The sequence below is a fragment of the Lynx canadensis genome, chromosome B1 (genome assembly GCF_007474595.2).
Source record: "Lynx canadensis isolate LIC74 chromosome B1, mLynCan4.pri.v2, whole genome shotgun sequence".
Classification (NCBI taxonomy): domain Eukaryota; kingdom Metazoa; phylum Chordata; class Mammalia; order Carnivora; family Felidae; genus Lynx; species Lynx canadensis.
In genome coordinates, this window is record NC_044306.2 from 121,054,580 (window position 1) to 121,072,853 (window position 18,274).

The 18,274-nt window shown below is 36.8% G+C and overlaps 1 pseudogene; it reads right to left on the reverse strand.

Annotated features, from left to right (window-relative positions):
* Positions 1-389: 389 nt before the first annotated feature.
* The window catches only part of LOC115513024, a 61,504-nt pseudogene continuing 43,619 nt past the window's right edge, over positions 390-18,274 (reverse strand).

Below are 18,274 nucleotides of genomic sequence, written 5' to 3' on the forward strand. Positions count from 1 at the left end.
AAACTGTCAATACCTGACTTCTGTCCCCTATTTTTCTACTTGCAGTCATATACTTAGTTATCTTTTGACACTATGGAAAAAAAATACCTAACATTCAGAACTATCAATAACAGAAAGAAGACAAAATTAAAAAAAAAAATTAATGTGTATTATTTCTTTTATAGGGAGAGAGATAGAGTGCAAAATGGGGAGGGGAAGAGAGAGGGAGACACAGAATCTGAATCAGGCTCCAGACTCTGAGCTGTCACCATAGAGCCAGGTGTGGGCTCGGACCTTCCAACCACGAGATCATGACCTGAGTCAAAGTCAGACGTTTAACTGACTGAGCCACCCAGGCACCCCAATAAATTTTTTTTAAGGAATGAAAGGTTTTTCACCATACTGGATTCTTAATCATATTCTCCACGTATGCGGTGTGCTAGCTGGATGTCTTTTGGCACAATTGTTCTGTGTTTGGCGTGGGTAGCACACAGGTTGGTGTCTTCAAAAAGGCCCACCAGATAGGCTTCGTTTGCCTTCTGCAAAACACCAGTAGCTTCAGTCTAAGAGCACAGATCTGTTTTGAAGTCCTGAGAAATTTCTCGCATCCGACGCTGGAAAGGAAGTTTGTGAATCTGATGATGTCTAATTTCAGAGTGCCACAGTACTAGGTCTGTAACGATGAGGTTTCTTTACCCCTCCGGTAGAGGGAGCACTCTTGTGAGTGGCTTTTGTAGCCAGTTGCTTCCTGGGTGCTTTATCACTGGTGGATTTGAGGCAGTTTGCTTTGTACGGGCCACGGTACAGAGACCTCCTACTTAACCCCCTTCTCCTTCTCCTTAGGCTGCCGCTTAGCTGCAAATCTCCATATGTAACTTTCGACTCCCCCCAAATTTAACTACTACTAGACAACTGCTGGCTGGAAGCCTTGCCAATCAAGTTGATTAACAAATACTTTGTATGTTATATCTATTATATACAGCATTCTTATAATAAAATAAGCTAAAGAAAAGGAAATCATAAGGAAGAGAAAATACATTTAGAGTACTGTGCTTAATTCTTTTAAAAATGAATCCATGTATAAATGTATTTCAAACCCTGTTCTTCAAGGGTCAGTAGTATAATGTATTTCATGTCTTCTTGAAGTTAGTCAGAAAACCAGGTAAATAGGCCCTCCAAAATCTAAATATTGATTTATTTGAAAGCAAAAAAATAAAAATAAAAAGTTAATGTTTATTTTTGAGAGAGATAGAGAGTAGGGAGAGAAGCAGGGGAAGGGCAGAGAGAGAGGGAAATAAAGAATCTGAAGCAGACTCCAGGCTCTGAGCTTTCAGCACAGAGACGGACATGGGGTTCAAACTCACAAACCGTGAGATCATAACCTGAGCCAAAGTCAGACACTTAACCGACTGAGCCACCCCGGCACCTCTGAAAGCAACAGAAATTTAACATTATGAGAAATATTCACAATCATATAGGGAAAAAAAAGTTATCTCCTGGGGCTATCTCAAGAAAGGAACTGTAATCCATTAGTGCAGAGTTAATTACAATTTTAATTCTCTTATTGCCAGAGAAAACATTTGTTGTCACTTGCAGCATGGCAGTAGCTTAGCTAATTTAAATTGTTTTCTTATGACAATGCATAATGTTCTGTCAAGTTAGTTTAATGTTTTTACTTATTTCTGAGACAGAGAGAGACAAAGCATGAGTGGGGGAGGGGCAGAGAGAGAGGGAGACACAGAATCAGAAACAGGCTGTAGGCTCTGAGCTGTCAGCACAGAGACTGACGCAGGGCTCGACCCACAAACCGTGAGATCATGACCTGAGCCGAAGTCTGTCGCTCAGCTGACTGAGCCACCCAGGCACCCCAAGTTAGTTTAAAGAAATAACCCGGATAAAAATTGCCTAACATGGAAGAATGACTTTCTAATAGTGAAATTTCAAGCAGAAGCTAAAGTAGGTTGTTATTCAGCAAGTTTTTCCCCAGCACTCCTCCTCTAAAAATCTCTAAAATGCTAGTATAAGATAGACATTTGTGGAGAAGGAAAAGGGAGTGATCCAATAGTGCAAAACTGCTCTAAAGGATTTTATTGTATGAACTATATGTGTCAGAGGAGCTAGCAAACATTGCCATATAGCATAAAAAGAAAAATGTACGTATAAGCAATGCAACCAACTATCAGAGTGTCATGCCAAGTAAAACACCAAATAAACCTTGAGCAATGAAAAAAAAAAAAGAGAAGAAAGTACACACAAAAAAAGAGAGAGGGAAAGGGGAGGAGGTGGAGGGCCTGGTGGGAAAGAACCACTGAGCGCTCATCTTTATCTTAACGGACTACATGGTCTAATCACCACTGAGCACTCATCGTTACCTTGGTTGCCTACAGCCAATGGAGCAAGATGGGGCCCATGTTCTCAAAAGTGTGTCACATGAAACTACAGCATTAAGCCTTTTCAATGTACTCTCTCCACATATGACAACCCACCCCATGCTTACGCTGAAAGGTAATGAGTGCCTCTTTTATGACCTCTCTTCATTGTTCGTGGCCATACAAAAACTTGTGTTGGTTTCTTCTGTTGAAAGTCAAAACTACGAAGCAAATTGGACAATACTGGGGGTACGTTTTAAAAGACAGAAGGTCAAGAAGAAAGGCAAGAAGAAAGAACTGAGGAGACAGTAGTTTTGTGCACTGTCCATGTGCATCTTCCATGGAGGTTTAGAAGATTTTTTTTAATTTTTAAAACTTTTTTTAATGTTTATTTATCTTTGAGAGAGAGAGAGAGAGAGAGAGAGAGTGTGAGCAGGGGAGGGGCAAAGAGAGAGGAAGACACAGAATCTGAAGCCAGCTCCTGGCTCTGAGCTGTCAGCACAGAGCCTGGTGCAGGGCTCGAACCCACAGTCTGTGAAAACATGACTGAACCAAAGTCAATTGCTTAGCCGACTAAGTCACCCAGGTGTCCTTAGAGGAGTTTTTGTTTGTTTGTTTGTTTGTTTGTTTGTTTTAAATAGCTACCATAGCTACATGGATTCTTCTCATTCACATGATGTCAACAAAGAAAAAAGTGATTTATATTCATTATGATATTGAAAACTTACAGTTATAGAAAAATAAAATCATAACTGATCTTTTGTTGATCTAAAGTTACAGGTCATGTCTTTACATATAACTCTTAGCTGAGGAATGAGGTTTGAATATCCTAGAAGGAGCCAAACTGAAATAAAAAAGACATAGCTGGGAGACAGAGATGACTGCTAAAATAACAAGAAGAATATCCTAGGTGATCACCTGCCAAAGTCCCAAATAGACTATGATGAGTAGAGTCAAAAGAGGGAGTAGATCAGCTGCTTGATCTTATCTAATACCTCTAACATCTTCTTTGGATAGACTAATAGGAGAGCTGGAATTAGAGCATGGGTTCATGGACACCCAGTTAGCACCTCTTTCCACGGCCTCATGCTGCAGTGCCTACATATGATATATTTTTTAAATCCCCCCCATCCTTGTCTAGTATAAGTGACAAAAGTGGAATAGATGTAAGATATATGACTTGATATTTTGACACACATATACATTGTGAAACAAGAGCTACAATCAAGCTAATTAACATATCCATCACCTCACATAATGAAATGGGGAGATGTTGCTACAAAGTTTCTGTTATGCAAGATGAATAAGTTCTGGAAAGCTAATTGCAGCAATGTAAATATAGTAAACAATATTTTATACTTGAAATTTTCTAGGAGAATAGATCTTAACTTAAATGTCCTAACCACAAAAAAACATTGGTTTTAATATTATATATATATTTGTATATATACATATATATAAATGTGTGTGTATATATATATATATATATATATTTGTATATGCCTACATACATATATACATACATACCTACATACATATACATACATATGTTGCTATTAAATATGTATGTTACTATTATGGTTATTAAAGTACAAATTTACTTGAAAGCATTACAACATTTTAAGTAGCATTTTGTATTTTTTCAACAAATGGAGTGATTCTGTGGAAATATTTGAAATTTGGAGATGTTAAAATTGATCTTCTTGAGTAATAAAAGTTGGACCGTTTTCCTTAGGTCTAGTCAGCATGAAAATGTAGACCCGTATAATGTATATACTTTTTAATTGAAGTACAGTTGAAAAACAGTGCTATATTAGTTTCAGGTATACAACATGGTTATTTGACGAGTCTACGTTTTGCTATATTCACCACACGTATAGCTACAGTCTGTCACCATACAACACTATTACAATACCATTAACTATATTTCCTATGCTGTATCTTTCATCCCCTTGACTTATTCATTCCATAATTAGAAGTGTGTACTTCCCACTCCCCTTCTCCCATTTTGCGCATCCCCTTACCTCCTTCCCTTATGTCAATCATCAGTTAGTTCTCTTTATTTATGGGTTTGTTTCTGCTTCCTGTTTGTTGGTTTTTTTCTATTTGTTTTGTTTTTTAGATTCCACATGTAGGTGAAATCGTATGCTATTTGTCTTTTGCTATCTCACTTATCTCTCTTAGCATAATACCCTCTAGCTCCATCCACGATGGTGCAATGACAAGATCTCATTCTTTTTTATCTATCTATAGATAGATAGATGAGAGATGATAGATAGATAGATAGATAGATAGATAAATAGATTCACACCACATCTTTTTTTCCCCATTCATCTGTCAATGGCACAGGTTGCTTCCATATCTTGGCTATTATAAATAATGCCACAATAAACATAAGGGTGCATATGTCTTTTCAAATGAAATGGTTTTGTTTTTGTTGTTGTTGTTTTTGTTTTTTCAAGACAAAATTTGTCTTTTCAAATGAAATGCTTTTGTTTTTGTTTTTTTGGTAAATACCGAGTAGTAGAATTACTGGATCATATGGTATTTCTACTTTTAATTTTCTGAGGAGCTCCCATACTGTTTACAAAAAAACCTAAAATAATAAAAATAGTATGGTACTGGCATAAACATAGACACATTGATCAATAGAACAGAACAGACAGCCAGAAACAACCCATACTTATGTGGTTGATTAAATCTATGACAAAGGAGGCAAGAATATACAGTGGGGAAAACACAGTCTCTTCAATAAATGGTTCTGGGAAAACTGGACAGCTACATACAAAAGAATGAAACCAGACCACTGGTTTACATCACACACAAAAATAAAATAGATCAAAGACCTAAATGTGAGATCTGATACCATAAAACTTATAGAAGAAAACAGGCGATAATTTCTTTGACATAAGCCTTAGCAAAATTTCTCTAGATATGTCTCCTCAGGCAGGGGGAATAAAAGCAAAAATTAATTATTGGGACTACACCAAAATAGAAAGCTTTTGAACAGTGAAGGAAACCATCAACAAAACAGAAAGGCAACCTAATAAATGGGAGAAGATATTTGCAAATGATATATCTGATAAGGGGTTAATATCCAAAATATAATATAAAAAAATATATAAAGAACTTATACAACTCAATACCAAAAAGAAACCCCCCAAAAAACCCCAATCTAATTAAAAATGAGCAGAAGACTTAAAAGGACATTTTCCAAATAAGACGTAGAGATGCCAACGGACAAGGGAAAAGATGCTCAACATCACTAATCATCGGAAAAATGCAAATCGACCACAATGAGATTTCACCTTGTACTGGTCAGAATAGCTAGAATAAAAAAGACAAGAAATAACAAGTGATGAGGGTGTTGACAAAAAGGAACCCTCATGCACTGTTAGTGGGAATGTAAATTGGTGCAGTGACTGTGGAAAAAAGTATGGACATATACCTATATAATATTAAGTATGAAATGATGTTAGAGACATATTCCTACTCAAACTGTTTCTGCTGCTGAATTTAAAAGATTTCAGTGGAGAATATGAATTTTCAGTGACTCCAGAAAAACTTATTTCTAGCAACAGAATAAGAGCTAAATATGCAATACTTTATTTTACCTCTCATTTAGTTTTCACCATTGTTTTCTGGAGAATATGCTAATATTTCTAATGGATAAATGTATCCATTAGAAAGAATATGGTCTCATATATTAGATCATTTGTTGATATGTCCCAAGCATTCACTTTCAGATTCCTCCTTCTCCAGAAGAGCTCACTCTAGAAGGGGGGACATACTTGAAATGAGAGATCTGCCACCTGACTTCCTTAGCTCTGGTCTCTCTCATGCCTATATCTTTTGGGCTTATTGTCTTCCAAAATAATCCTCATGAGTTGCCATAGTTTAAGAACTTGTTTTTTAAAATCTCTTCTATTTCTCTGTAGAATCTCAGACATTTAGAAGAGACAGAGACAAAAATAAAAGCACCCAGATCTTCATATAACAAGGGATAAAAAAAGAAGAACATGGGATTCCCCTCCACCACTAAGCCCACTATCATTCCTGGTGATGTCAACAACCACAAAGAAGTCATCACATACTGTGGCTCCTCACACCTGCTCATCTTTTCCTCTGCTTCCCCCTTTGCCACATACTCTCATGTCATCACTAATAACTAGAGTAGCACCTCTGAAATCTCAACGGCAAGCCAATACTGATTGCCATCTTCTATTTTCTTGCTTATTAGAGAATCCAAACTGCTGTAACTCTTTGACTGTGTTGATTCCCCTTATTCATTGAACTGCCATTTTTTGTCTGCCCATCTCATTCGGTTCTTTGGCTTAATGTACTACCTACCTGCTGATGACTTCCAAATTTTGAATTTAGTTTGTGTGGGTGACTGCAATGGGAGAACACTCTTAAAGTTTTTAGATGTCCCCCTCTTCCAGATTGCACAAGCAATCCCCTTGTGCAATACCCTTTAGCAAAGTGTTGCCTAGTCACTCACACAATTTTGTATTTATCCACAGGCCTCATTTGATTGAGAATTTTTTACCAGCTGGAAGAGAGGGGATGAGAGGTGATTTACTTTTCAACCCAGCAAGTCTTGGGTCTTGTCTATTTTCTCTAATTTCTGCTTGCAAACTGATTAGTTCCTTCTACCTTATATGTTTCTTCCTGTATTTTATCATATACCACTAAGAGAAACAAACTGATGGCTACCAGGTGGGGGTGGGGGATGAAAAACATGGGTAAAGGATAGTGGGAGGTTCACACTTACAGTTATGGAGTAAGTCAAGGGAATAAAAGGTAAAGCATAGGGAATATGGTCAATGCTATTGTAATAGTGTTATACGGTGACAGATGGCAGCTACACTTATGGTGAGCATAGCATAATGTATAGAGTTGTCCAATCACTATGTTGTACACTTGAAACTGATGTAACATTGTGTGTGAACTATACTCCAATTAAAAAGGGGGAAAGAAAATACAGTCTGGGGGCACCCTATCGAGATGAGTTTTCATCTCCAATGGCAACTCTCAGAGTCTCCTCAGATAAAGACTATCCACTTTCCCTCAATTCTGTTTAGTTCAACAAATGTTTATTGAGTACTCGCCATGGACCAGGAACTTTATAAGGATCCTGCATTTAAGTTTTATGGGTGACGAGGGAGAAAGATACAGCCACAGATATGGGTTAAAGTTGAGACTCTTAGAGTAGCAAAGATATGCAACAGTCCATGTGAGAGATTCTGAGACCCATGGTAGGGATGACAAGTGAGTAATCAGACTGAGAAAAAAATTGGGAAATCTTAGATTATTGGGTATTTGGTGAGGGAGGAAAAAATATTCAAAACTGAAATTGAGATATTTTTAGCTTGGGGTATCTAAATGTGTGGTATTGTCCCCCAAAACAGTAGGAAGTATAGACTGAGAGCATGTTTGGGGTTTGAGTTTATTTCTGGACAATGTCGAATATACGTACAGCCATATCCAGGGGAAGAAGTGTGGCAAGCAGTTCCACAGTGGGATCTAGTCTAGATGTGTACCTTGGAAGTTATCAGTTGGCAACATGACAGTTACACCCAAGCCCTCCAGAGCTCTGATTTAAACACCCACACATAGTCACACAACTTCTTTGCCTGGTGTAAAGGAGATATGAGAAAGTTGTGGAGATTCCGGGGGTGGTTCACTCCCTGGTGCTTCAGGCAGAGCCCAAGTACCCCGTTTAACTAAATTATTCCTGCTGTTGGCACTGACATTTTAAGTTACATAATTTTCCAATTCGACTATCCTATTCTTAAATTTATGTTTCTGTTGATAGGGATAAATTGAAAAGATGATATTGGCTATTTTCTAATTTAGGACCAACTGCTTTTTTTAAATACTTAAACGACATGATGTGAGTATTAATTATGGAAAATATAGGGCAAATTTACATTGGTTTTATGCTTGTCATTATGATATACACTTTCCTACCATATTAATTAAACTCTTCCTAAATCTTTCAAGGCAGGCATTATTGCCACCACTTTACAAATGAGGAAACTGAAGTTAAGGGAAATGATTTAACTTTCTAAAAATCATAATGTGTGGGCAAGATACTTAAAATATCGGCAAAACAACATATTTCTAGAGCTCTCCCTTTTTAAAAAATTAGTTGCAATGTTTACATTTCATAGACCAAAATTTACCATATGACTGAATACTGCTTTCCCTTAACTGAAATGTCACTCTCCCATCAACTGTTTTCCTTCACTTTCTTCCTTCTTTCCTTCACTTTCCTTCACTACGTTTGCACTGCTGACTTTTATAGCAGATTCAAATTCTTCAGGTGTCTCAGTGTCTACCGGACATTTCTATTCTGCTTCACGTTACATCTTCATTCTTTTGCTCACTGGAAATTTCTGCTGGAGGCCTCACAAACATAGTACAGTTCCCTAAATGAATCATCAAGCTGTCCATGCCTTTGATACCTCAGATCCAATGGCCCGTCTCTTTAAATGCATTCTTGTCTAATTGATGACTTACCCCTCCCTTGTCATTTTACCACATGTGTATAAAACATAATCTCAGCTGCACCAATCCACCAACTCACTTTCTCCCTTCCTAAACAATAGCTACTTCTGAGTCCTACTAGAGAGATATATACAATCCTGCACATTGGTTCCCTTACAAATCCAGTTTCCAATAGAAGATGGCATTTGAGGCTCCTCAGAAAAACCTTCCGTGTGGCCTCACTTCCCTCTTCCATTCCTCAACATCTGTTTTCCATTTATTTTTTAAACCTTCTATCCTTTTCCTTTTACCTTCAGTCTCAGCAGATAATCTCAATACCTAATTCACAGACAAAACAGTGATGTCCTAAGTACCTACTTCTTGTTCCATTTATCTTGCCCACAACCTGCCTATACCATCCCCATCCTTTAGACAGACCTCTTTCCTCATGTGTTACCAGATGTGGTTCTCTCTTATTGATGGCTAACCCCACAACTGGGCACTGGATGGCATTCCCATCTCCATAACTCACATGTCTAGATTTCTCTTTGACACGTTCCTTCAAAATAACAGTTTTTGAAAAAGCAGTCTAGACTTTGCTTTCCACTTTCTAACTCCCCAATGACTCTTCAAACCATTACAATCTAGCTTCTATCCTCACCACATCAAGCTAAAATGTCTTCATGATGTATTCTTGTTTCTCAAAACAATTGGATTTGGTATGGCTTACCCCACCAGCTTCAGTTACAATATGGGCAACATTTTTCCCTCTAAAAATAGCTAAATACAATATTTCTGTTTGTAAAAACAAACAAAACAACAACAACAACAACACAAACAAACAAAACAAAACAAACAAAAAAATCCAAAAACAAAATCTCAAAATCAGGGGCAAAATTATAAAATCCAGGTAATAAAAATATTTCCCAGAATCCATCTGAGTTTGTTTTAGAGAAGCAGGTGGCTTTTGTTTTTTCTTTAGACTAGTAATGTACAACTCTACTTGAATTATAACATCATAGGAACAAAAAAAAGTGTTTGCTATAGAATAATTTTTTCACTTTTGGGTAGCTAAGTATAAATTAAGACCTGTGTGATTAACCATGACAACTCTGATAATAAATTTAGATTTAAAATGATTTTTTGGGCTTACAGATAGAATTTGTGTCATTTATTTTGTCTTCCAGCATTGGAATAATTTTTCCAATTGTATTATCCTGCAATATGCACAAAGAATCAGTTATTCACTCTAGTTTTCCTAAGTAGCCTGTGTTTGCTTCTTTGGAGAGGTTCTGAGTATTTCTTTCAGGGAAACATAATCCATTGGAGGTTGCCAATTATAAAAATCTGAAAATCTCAAACAGTTATCCTGAAAACGCAGGATAAGTTGGGATGTGACAGGTGGGAGTAAGCTTGATGTCCACGTAAGAAGTAGTAACCTAGTGGGACACTGACTGTATTGAGATTAATAATATCATCTTACATAAGAAGTAAATCAATTTCTGTCCCTCAAGATGGGCAAATTCCTGGAGTACAAAGAGTTCCTGAAAACAGTTTGTGGCATCTCTCAAGAAAACTAACTGACTACTGTAACAAGGATGGCCCTAAAATAGATCTCATTCCTGATGAATAAGATTTTACTTATGGGATGGTAATAACATTAGCAGAAGCATTTGTTGACATGAAGTCAAAGTCTAATTTTTATTAGCCTGAAGTTTGTGATGTATGAAGTCAACATAAGTGCCAAGAGGTACCTGTGAAAGTGAATCTACTTCTGAAGCGTTTAAAAGCATGGCTATTAAATTTTGTCAGTAGTCAGTTAAATCAGAGCAGTAGATACAGTGTAAGAAAAAGACACCACCTGAGACTTCTGATCTTTCTTAATTGGCAGAAAAGAAGGATCAAAAGTAAAAGGGTAGAGATGATGGTCCTATTGAGAACTTTTAGTTGGTAAATAGAGAATGACAAAAAACAACAATAAGCAAGATTGGTGGTAAAGGGAAGAAGTGCTGAAAAATCAGAGAATTAATCTTGTTCCATTGTTTTGAGCAGAAACTGCCAACTTTTGTAGTCAGCAGTTTGTCATTTTGGGCAGAGGTTGTCCACTTTATATAGTCAGCAGCTTCAGAATTCCTAAAAATCATCAATTTAGGGTCTCCTGCTGGAATGGAAGTCCGGTAGTCGGAAGGAATTGCTGTATATATTTCAATTTGAGAAACGTGACCCCAAGGATCAACACCTTGGAATTTTACTGCAGTACCAGTTGTTAACAGTACCTTTAAGTTTTTTTTCTGTTGAGGTTTAAGGGCAGGTTTTGTTTTTTTTTTTTTTCTGATGCCTTTTTCAGAAGCTCAGATCTCCAGGTTTCAGATCATGCAAAGGCTGCTTAGCTAGGCATTTTGGAAATACGGTTTTACCTATTGGTGATAAAGCTAGAGGTATCATTTGAGTCTCCTGCATAATTGGTCACCTCAGCTTCTAAGAGAGTAGAATCTAGGCTAATTTATTTTTTCTAAGTTTTTTAATTAAATATTTTTAATTTATTTTATGTTTATTTTGCTATTATAAGCCATACCATGAAGCTTTTTTGGTACATTCCTTTATCATGACAATCTCCTTAAATGATAGCAAACAAGCTCCAATTTGTTTAGTTTGTCATTCATTTTCTAAGGGTTTCTGTAGCAGTCACAAAATTTCAATAACTCAAGCATTTCAAAGCAATGGACTAACATAAAATCTTATATCCCCTTAAGTATAAATAGTCTTCTACCTTTTTTTTCCTCCAGAAGGCAGGTCTGAGCAATAGCAACTAATTTAGCTACCTAAATTGACTTAATTCTGTGAGACACTTAAATTTTAAGAAAAATTCATGCCTGATAAAATAACCTACTTGGAAAAAAATTTTTAAGAATCAAACATTCATAAACATAAGTAAATCAGAATTGTCCAAGAGAGTCTCAATCTAGGAAATCTGTACGAGGTATGGAATGTTCCCTGAGATAAGCTAAATAATCATGGGATTCTTCTTCCTGTAAAGAAATTGTGGTTTATATACACAATGGAATACTACGTGGCAATGAGAAAAAATGAAATATGGCCTTTTGTAGCAACGTGGATGGAACTGGAGAGTGTGATGCTAAGTGAAATAAGCCATACAGAGACAGACAGATACCATATGGTTTCACTCTTATGTGGATCCTGAGAAACTTAACAGGAACCCATGGGGGAGGGGAAGAAAAAAAAAAAAAAAGAGGTTAGAGTGGGAGAGAGCCAAGGCATAAAAGACTGTTAAAAACTGAGAACAAACTGAGGGTTGATGGGGGGTGGGAGGGAGGAGAGGGCGGGTGATGGGTATGGAGAAGGGCACCTTTTGGGATGAGCACTGGGTGTTGTATGGAAACCAATCTGACAATAAATTTCATATATTAAAAAAAAAAAAAGAAGAAGTTATCCAGCTTTAGAGCATTGCAATGCTGAGCAATTGCATGTGAATGGAGAAAGCAACATTATTTCATAGTTTGACACCTGGCCAAAAAGTACTCAGGCATTTTGTCAATAGAAGAATTTGTATAATATGGGAAACCATTAAGCTTATTTGGAATTTTAAAACGAAATCAGCTCTGGTTTCCTTAAGTTTTTCTATTCCTGTATCACTCTTAGTCAAGGGGATATGTTTTGGTTATTGAATCTAAAGAAAGACTGAAATAACAGGCTTCTGATGATTTTCATGTTATTGAATCATACCCCTAATGTTTATTCAGACTTTAAATGAACAATAACAGCAAAACAAAGAGAGACAGAGAGAGAGAGAGAGGAGAGAGGAGAGAAAAAAAAAGTTTTTAAAGTGAGAATCCTGGAAACAAATTGCTTTGGTGACTGTTATATACCTATCTTTGAGCTGAAATAGGAATATGTTTTATTTTTTAATTTGAAAAATATTCAATCATTAAAAGATCATTTACATCCACATATTTACTAAAAAGTCAAGCTTTCTTTGAATTATCAGTTTTTTAAATATATATTAAGTATGGTAGACAAAACCTTTCAAAACAGCTTTGAATTAGTTAATATTTGTAGAATTTTTAGGCAAGCCTGATTACTTTTATGGTCCTTTCTTTTACAGGGTGAAAGGGGAAGCATTGTGTTACCCAATGACCATTTTGAAAACCCAAAGATAGTGTAGTCATAAAGCACATATTTATCTTTATTTTATTTTATCAAATATTTTGAAATATTTTACTTAGCCATTGTTGATAATTTTGCTTCTTAGGGCTTTGTTGGTATTTAATTATTAAGGCAGATCAAAGGCAGTGAGTAGTCAGCGAGGGCCCTGGGGGGATAAATCAGTATTAGCTCCTGAGGCAACTGCCTGCGATATGGTAACTTTAGTTCAGAGGAGGACTGAAGGAAAGAGAAGGCCCTTCCTCCAGTATGCCTGGGAATTTCAGGGGAAGATGGAGATTAAAGATCTCAGTCTCAGCCTGTATTTTCCCAAGTGTCTTCGACCCAGATCTCATGGTCCCACTTCTTTCCACCAGTGTCCCTGTTTTAGGGTGAGAGATCTGCGGGGACTGAGCATTTAATTTGGGGCTGAAACTCTGCAGGCATACTTCCAGATATACAACCTCAGGAGAGGAGGAAGGCATTCCAAGTTGCCATGGGGCCTTCCAATCCCATGTTCTTATTTATATGTTTATGGCTCCTAATTCCCATTTACGCTTGCTGAGGCCCAAAGAGGAAAATGACAATGTGAGGAAGGGAGATTCTACCACATGCCATAGATTACTCATGTCCCTTTTATCCTGGCCAGGAGGTTATCCCTGAGCTCCTTCAAATGTGAATCACCCAAATCCTGACACCCATCTTTAAAGAACATTTCTTGGGCCCACTTATAGTATGAAATACCGTATCAGCCAGGTTCCCACCAGGAAGCAGTTGGTATGCTCATGGTAGAATAGCTCAAGGAGTGTTTATCTACTAAAGGAGTATTTACAAAGATGTTGCAAGACATAGTGGAATTATAAGGGCTGGTGCAGGATCCTGGGGCAAATAAGAGCTCTTATCATCCCTCAGCCTTAAAGGATGAGAAAAGGGAATAGTTACCACAACCTGAAAAGAGGATGTTGGGAGAAAGGACCTGTAGCCATAGGACACAGACTTTCTGAAGTAAGCTTGAAAGAAGGGAGGCAGGAGAATAATTCTCCTAATGTCACTCTTCTCCCCACCCCTAATCTACTGGTACTCTTCATGGGCCAAATCCCACTGGAAACGGGAGGACAAGGAGGACCTCCAGTGCAGTCCATTCAAGTCGGCGTCCTGGGACAGAAAGCAGGGAAGGGGAGATGAAGAAAAGATCTGGAGAGGAAAATAGATGAAATGTGGCTCACTTATGTTATGGGCATTTCACTGTGGTCCTATTTCATCTCTACTGGCAACTAAAATCATTGTTGGGGGCTTCCATGAAATCCTATACTTATAGATCTCCTGAAAGAGCCTTTTCAGATCCTTGCTTTTGCAGCTCTTCCAATAGTTATCTAGCTCAAATTCTTGATATTAATTTTCTTTCCACTAACTATATCTTGAGTGGCTTCTGCTTTCCCAACCAAATCTGTCCGATCCAAGAACATTGCATCCCTTAAAAAGGGCTCCATAGCCAAAAAGTAAGCAATCAGAGAGAAACGAATCCAATGTTTCTTTCTCCAATCCCTTTGGTCAGAAAGATGAGGAAAGCTGAACAGAGAGATTTTTTTCTTTTGTTTCCTTGGACACTCATGAAGTTCATGGGAAGTTTGAAATGACATTTTTAACCATATTTAAGAACATAGCATTTTAAGATCAATACATTCAAATGTGTATATATAACACTAACACAGATAGAACAGAGTTTGTTAAGGCAAGTTTCCTATAAAGGAATGTTACTTTTTAACTCTTCCTCTTTCTGGGCACCAAAATCTAGACTGCAGCAAGTATATGGAAACTAACCCGAATGGATCTTCTAAACCTGGAGAAGTTTATTAATTCAAGACAGATGAAAAGTAAGGACTGAAAATAAATAAACACATACTTTAGAATAAGAACCATCTGTAGGACACGCTGCAGTTAATCTTGATGTAAATCTAGACAACAAAGAACAAATCTTATGTTAATTTTTAGGGACACTGCAAAAGCCTTTAATCCTATCTCTAGTTCAATCCATGCTGTTTCTCCTAAATCTGAGAACACTTTTGTTTGCCACACTTGTCCTTCCTCTTAGTGGTCCATATTTCAGTGGAAAGCTTTTGCTTTCAGACAGTGCACATGTACTTGCAAAAAATTAATTTTAGCTATAGCCCTTATCAGTGATTTGTTGAGGCAAATAAGAGCAGCCCCAAACTCTAGAGCCCTTGTACGCATAGCCTTTAATCAGGCATTTAATTAAGGATTCTACATGCATTATACAACTTAACTCTCACAGCAACTATGTTAGTTCATTTGCTGTCTTTTTATTTCCAGTTTATAACAAAGAAAATGGAGGCTTGGTGTTCCTGCCTAAATCCATAAGTTAGAATGTGAATGCAAGTCTGATCTCAAAATCATGTCATTAACCTTTATATTGTGCCCCTTCTTCCAAGCAAACCCACAACCTATGCTGGGAAATGCTTTTTCTCTTGGCTTCTACCATGGTGTTGTATTTCTCTCCACCGTGAACTGATAATTCTATTTCTTATGTCTTTTCTCCTGTATTATTCTATCTGCACTACAGCGAGGGAAAGGATTACATGCCTCCAGTGTTGTCAGGAAGAATAACTTACTGATTGGGACCAAGGCTAAAAATCTTTTCTCATATTAGGAGACATTTGGGTGCACCCCTACTTCCTGTAACACTGCAACACTTCCCTGGAGACAGAGCTTCTTCATAGCCATTGTTATGGTGGATCATGAGTTGAATTTTTCTCATCCTCTAACACCTTTTCTTCCATAATCTAGAGCAATAGCCTACTTGCATGGACTCTGTGAGTTCACAGTGAACAATGATAACTATCATAGCTTACGGCTTACATGTCTCAAAGGCTTGCGATTCCCGCTTCACCTTATTCGTTTCTAGAAACGGATCCCATCCTCATCACTTGCTTTCTAGGAAGGGAACACCTCATATTTATCTTTTGTTTCCCCCTATTTACCACAAAGAGTAGTTATGAACTAAAATAAAAATAAAGAAAATCCATACATGAACACATACTCTAACAACTAAAAATGTTTTCTGTGAATTGCTCCTTTGGTCCAAAGATCTTTAAAGTGTTTATAAAAGACAACTAACTAAGCTTTACGATAGTCTTATATACTTGCCAGCTGCTCTAACGCACCTTCTTCTTACAAGTTTTTGAAATGTTCAAGGAGAGCTTTTAATCCCACTGAAAGCCAAAAAATACGCTGTACCTTCATGCCACTTATTGGCAGAGGTGAAAAGTAAATATACTCTGAAGTGTACCTGAAATCTTTTTCAGTGATTATGTGAAGCTTTCTAAAGATTAAGAGATAGGGCCTTCCTTTCTAGCCAATGGAAGGTCACAGAACACCACTCTGCCATCTGCCTCTTTTCCTTTTGTTTAACAAGTTTAAAAGAAATGTTTTATGGGGTACCTGGGTGGCTCAGTCAGGTAAGCATCCAATGTCGGCTCAAGTCATGATCTCACAGTGCATGCGTTCGAGCCCTTCATAGGGCTCTGCATTGATGGTGTGGAACCTGCTTGGAATTCTCTCTCTCCCTTTCTCTACCCATGTCCCACTCATGCTTTCTCTCAAAAAAAAAAAAGTTTTGTGTTGAAGAGTTTGACCAAGATCTCCTGCAAGTGATTCAAAATCCTCTCCAGTTATCAGAAAATGATGAAAAGTTTGAATTCAGATTGAAATCACCTTGGTTAGATATAATTTAAGTCCTTGGTTTGGGTTTAATTCATTCAGTCTTGGTAGAAAGATTTATGTATCCTGTTTGGGGAAGCCTGTTTGCAGAAGGCTTTTCTGGGGCGTTTTTTTTGTATGCTGTTCCACATGCTGGTGAATTTGTAGATTGAAATGTCTTACTTGGAGGTGATAGCTTTCTTATGCAAGTAGGGAGAATGAAATAAAGACTTTGATTTGTGCACATTTCTCAGGTTTCTTATCTGATTCCACTGAAAGTTCATATTTCTGTACTACATTTTTAAACGCGATGGCCTTAATTTTACACTTATTTAATAGGTAGTGCAGAAACCCTGAATAAATTATGGATAGGACAATAAGTCCTTACACTCAGGGAACTGTTACATATACACTTATACTCTCTTCCAAACTAATCTAAAGTGGAACTTTCCCAGCAATAAATAAATTGTACCAGTAATGAGTTGAGTAGCTTTATGGCTTATTGGTCATTTTCTTGGTAATATCTCTGATCATTTCAAATACCCACACATAAAATGAGTTTTCAAAATTGGAAATAGCACTGAACATTAGGGTAATGGGTTCAAAAATTGAAAACCAGATTTATATAAGAAAAAAATATATTACAATTGGTTTAAACCTCCACATTTAATTAAAGGATGTTCTTGAAGAAATTACTACCATATCAAGAGCTACTAATCAATTATGCAAGTATTTGTTCCCAAAGGTGATTAATATCTAGTACAAGTACTTAATGCAGATGTATAACTGACAAATTGAAGCTAATTGGAAATACCAACTCTAAAAAGTTAAACTGGTATAATCCAGATGGCCTACCTAAGAAAAAAGCTTTGTTAAAAACAGAAACATCAAATAATATTGTTTGAAAGATGGACCTATGAAGAGCTCATTATCTATTTGTAATATTATTTTGAGAAAATACCATTGAACTGGAGGTATAGTGAGTCATATCTTGATGATCAGCACTATAGAAAAGCTAAATAGACCATCAAAATTCTCTTATATTTGAATATATATATATATTTTACTTTCACTTGAATATGGACTTAACTTCTGAGAATTCACAAATGTTAAAGTAATTCACATATTAGTATATCAGAGTTCTTGCTAATACAGATCTGAGCTTGGATGAAGTTTATCTATACACTTCCTATAAAAATAGAATTTTATTAAGCAAATTAAAATCATAAGTGAGATTATAGAGGAATAGATAGCATGCTAAATACATTGTCTTTAAGTGTTTTATAATTATACTTACCTACAAGTATTTTATTGAATGTTCAGCATTTTGCATTTATTATATCCTTTAATTCTCATAACCTATGAGGCATACCCAATTTACAGTATCCCCATTTCATAGATGAAGAAACTTCAGTTTAAAAAGTCTTACTTCCACCAAGCCATTCAGTCACTAGATAATGGAGTTGGGATTTGGAGAGTGTTAGACTCCAACCCCTCGCTTGCACCACACTCCTTTTCAGCAGACCCTGAAAAGCAAGCAAGCACTAATGGTGTGA